This window comes from Rattus rattus, chromosome 11 (genome assembly GCF_011064425.1).
Source record: "Rattus rattus isolate New Zealand chromosome 11, Rrattus_CSIRO_v1, whole genome shotgun sequence".
Classification (NCBI taxonomy): Eukaryota; Metazoa; Chordata; class Mammalia; order Rodentia; family Muridae; genus Rattus; species Rattus rattus.
The window spans coordinates 57,310,501-57,315,285 of NC_046164.1; positions in this window are offsets into that span (position 1 = coordinate 57,310,501).

Sequence of the window (4,785 nt, forward strand, 5' to 3'; positions counted from 1 at the left end):
AAAATCATTTGCCATCTGGGTAGCAAAAGTTAGGTCACTATGTAAATGGGCAATGATGTTTAAATAATTGAGTTGCATGGGTTAAAATAGACCGTGTAGTGTGTATTTTCTTGACTGGGTGGCTTAAGAGATAGAAATGTATTCTCTTACAATTGTGGAAGCAGAAAGTCTAAAACTGGAATGTCAACAGTATTCACCTCTCTGTAGGCTGCTCTTAACTTTTAAATATTGGTGTCCCTTCCATGTGCTCAGATAGTTTCCTTGTTTATGTTGTTTGTGCCCTAATCCCTTCACCTTATAAGGATGCTAATCATTGGGGAAGGGCTTAACCTGCAGGCATTTTGTACAACTTAATTACATCTTTATAATCTTATCACTAAACATGAGCACGTTTTAAGGTAATGAAGGTGATCACTTAGGGGCTTCAAAACATGAATTTGAAAGGATACACATAGCAAATAAAATAAAAAAAAATCACTTCTCAGTGTATTTCAGGGGTAGCAAAGCTTTGAAGTAGTTAATAGCCCGGATATGGTCCCCATATCATAATGGTTCAATGTCACTGATTCCATAGTGAGGTGAAATCAATAAACAATCACTAGAAACTCTGCTTCAATTTCCAAAACTACTAGCGATGTCTGGTAGCACCCTCTCAGATGTTGGAATAAAGGTAATAAGTCACAGGTCCTGTTCAGTTAAGTAATCACAGAGGAAAAATAATTTACCTTCTACAGCAGCAAACAAGATAGCCAAACCATGATGCTTGCTCCATGGGTAAGATATGTTAACAGATTTTTTTTACTTTATATGTTTTTAATTTACCATGGAATTACAAGACATGACCATGTTGTAGTGAAGGAACAACTACGTAAGATTATCTATGTAGCTAATCTCTTTGTGTCCTGTTGGTTCTCCATTCCTCTGTTCTTACCAATCTGGTTGAGGCTAGATCACCAACTTGCTCTTTCTTTCTGAAACTGAGAAACTAAATATCCTGCCTATGTATCATATTAACATTTTGTGTTGATTTTGAATGGTAGAGAAATTATGAATATATAAGAGGAGATGAAGTTAGTAAATGTTTTCTTCTTTAACAATTCTGGATAACAGAGCCTTGTGACATGTATTGGAAGCACTGAACATACTTCAGATGGCCGTTTGCTTAGTATTAGTATTCATATGAAACACCAAACCTTGATTACAACATGCCATTCTCTAAGCAGATGAAGATGGAGAGGTGTCTGGTCATTCATCTACTTATAGTGTAACATCTTGCCACAAGCACTCATTCCTTTGGAAATGTAATTTCCGCTCCTGGGAAAAATGTTACAAGGCATTCCATTCAATCATCTTAAAGACATGCTTATCTTTTAATAGTCTTATTATGTTGGTGCAAATTTGCTGTTACCATATGTCTCCCTACTTTTTGTAAGACATTCTGACTTTTAATTGTGTCTGCAAGGGTGAAGCTAATTCTTATCATGGCAACAAACATTTTTACTCTTACAGTGTCCAAACAAATGTTTGTGAATTAGTGATCACTGTTTGATCAAGCAATACTTCTAGAAGTTGCCTTCATCCCATCTAGTGGTTCCACAATCTACTCAATCACTCTTTCTCTAGACATTTCCTAGACAGAAAAAAAAAAAAAAAAAAAAAAGAAGAGGAAGAAAAGAAAAAGGTGGAGTCTCCATGATGCTAAATCATTCTTGTTTATGGAAATTCTTTAGCAGACACTAACCATAATATTCTTTACACACCTTTTATAAGAGAGGAGAAGGTGGTATTGTTATTGGACAAGAATCTCTGTCTAGCTTTACTCTGTACTTTAAAATCTGCACAAATGTTTGTAAGATGCTGAACCCTGCAGCACATTTTCCTTAGTTCAGGACTCTGACAGACTTATGCACCTTAGCAGAGCTGCTTTTTTAGTTTTCTGTAAGATGTTCATGTTTCATCTCAAAATAAAACAGTAATTTATAGCCTTAATTATGTAGGGAAACTACAATCCCAAGTTGAGCCGCAAGATACGGACAGAAAAATCCTTCACAGTCTATTATTCATCCATGCTAAACTATGAATTGGAATGATTTAGCCTCTTAGTAATCAGCTGAGACACGTGTGCAAGTCAGAGTTCTTATCTGAGGCTTCAGAGACTGCACCCTGCTCTTGCTGCAAAAATTTAAGCTGGTAGCCTCGGTAGCAAACAGAACACTGAGACTCGGGCACTTCTGAGAGAGAGCTAGAGAAGCTAGAGAAGTCTGAATGAGAGGACTGTAGTGGTCGTTTGAATTCTCACTGTAATTATGCATCTTCCCTGTGAGAAAGAAAATAGTTATGACCACAAAAACCTCATTGAACATATTTAACTAAATAAATGTATGTTATATTGCAAGTTAAGGACAAAATGAGTTTCATAGAACAAAAGCCAGATTTTGGCCAATTCTCTATCCCACAAAGTCTAGTCAGTACCTTCACTTGTTTAATTCTCTAAAAATTATGGTAAAAGACTAAAAGAATATGTAATGAAAAGGAAAGGGAACCTCCAAAAAGAACCAAATGAGTAGGTTTTATTTATTTTTCCAGATCAGTCATATTTTCATAGGTCTTACTTTCTGATTATTTCTCTAGATGTCTGGCATCTGCATTTAATACACTGGATAATTTTCCCTCCTTTGCAACCCTAAGCATCTTCTTAGGTGTGAGCTTTTAAATACCAAGTCTGTCATCAGCCTTCAACACTGCCGTTCCTTTATCCAACCTCACGACTTCCTCTATACTTCTGCTGGAATGCCTTGTGGACTACTCTTTGTCTGTGCTCCATTCTAAACCTATGTATAAATGTGTGTGGTGAGCTCCAATGACAAGTACGTGCGGCTTGACATTCTTTAAGTCCTTCTTCCTTATTTGAGTGACAATAGGAAACTTCTAAAATGTGCTTTTTAACAAAATACCGATACTCAATGTGTGCAAGTTATGATAACCTCCACATTGGATGCCTTCATGTATTTTCACTAGTATCATTGTTTCTCTTATCCAGGGCTTGTCATACAATAGACTGTAACGCATTAGTCAGGAGTGAGACATTTTCCATGAAACAGCAGCCTAGGGAGCTAATAAAACAGATAATTCTCCCTTCTAAGATAAGCACTGTGCTATGAGTTACTTTTGAGACATTTGAAAAGAAGTTAAGGTAACTTTCAACCTTGCAGAAAAAGACTCTTTCAAATGGAGATGGAATTATTTGACTCATTCTGAGTATGATTACAAGAAACAATGACTAATCTCTGCTTTTATGAAAAGTGGATTTAAGTCCATGTTCACTTGGGAAAATTTTTGAAGTAGTCAAATACTGTTTTAAAGTATTGTGCTGAGAAGGATTTAAAAAAATAATGATTGTGGCAGCATTTTATGCTAACAATGGATATCTTAATAGACAATGAACTGTGAAAAGTCATTGGCAGTGCTTCCTAAAATAAATGCCAAAAATAAAGTTATTATACTTCTTCATGGTGGAACTACCTGCTTTCCTTGAGTCACTGAGACAGTTCTGTATGGACAACGTAGACATATACTTAAAAATTATCTATCACAGGCTCTTAACTGGCTTCTCAAAGTTCTAACAGTTATAACATTTGCGAAATGCAGGAAACTCTCATTAAAACTGTAGTACCAACTGCACATGAAAATCAATAGCCAAACAATAAATATTTCCAAAATTTTACCATGTTTATTTTGGGTCATTATGCATCTTAATCGTAACTGGTTGGTATAACAATATCAGACACACTAGATTAGACTAGATTAAGAAATAGCTAGTTATTTCTTACAGCTCTGGATGCTCAGAGATCTGAGGATGTGAGGCAAGATGGCTAGGCTTTGCTGATGGTAGGCTTTGTCTTCATAAGATGCATTTTACAAGGTACAGATAGTAGGGAAAGTCATGTACGAGAAGAAAATGGGAGTAGGGAGAAAAATAAGATTCTTTTTTTTAAAAAAAAAAAGATTCCCAGATTTGCATAAAAATGTTTTCATGATTGCTCTGCCAGTCCAAGATTATTACCAATTTATAAATCTAACAAAAATACTTTTTATAGGCTACAAATTACATTCTCCCAGCAATGAACAATTCCATTCTTCAAAGGAAAACAAACATTAAAACAGGAAGGTATAGGATTGCTTTGGCTTTCACAACAAACACCCAGCCAGATGGAGTTGGATAAATCCTGGTGTACCCAACAATGCAGAGTACTAGCCTAAACACCGTGGACACCACCAGGCCAGCAAAGTGATACCAGATACCCGATACCACAATAGAGTAGCCCTCATAGGACACTGGAGAGAAGAATTTGCCTGTGAACGTGGTTCAAATTCTTCTTTTATTCACAGGTTTTATACCATCTTATTTAGCAGATATAATTTTTAAAAACATTTTTAAAAGGCAAACTGGGAAAGGACTATCTTTGGCATTGTCTAAAATGGTCACTAGCAAACAGCTGCAGACAGTTACTAGGGCAGTGCTGTATCTAAGGGTGTGGCTTCACCACTCAAGCAACCAGAGGGGTTGATGGCAAAAACCTGCTTTTATCTCTCATTTCCTTAAAACAGGACAGGACAGGATGAGATGACCACACTAACTAACTACTGAGTTCACAGGTGACATACAAAGTGTACCAGGACTCTACTCTCTTTGGGACTTCTTTTCTACTCCCTAAACAAAAAGTTTTTTTTCAATAAGGCTTTCATTTCTCCTCCTAGCTGGACATAATGCTTCAAGAAGGGACC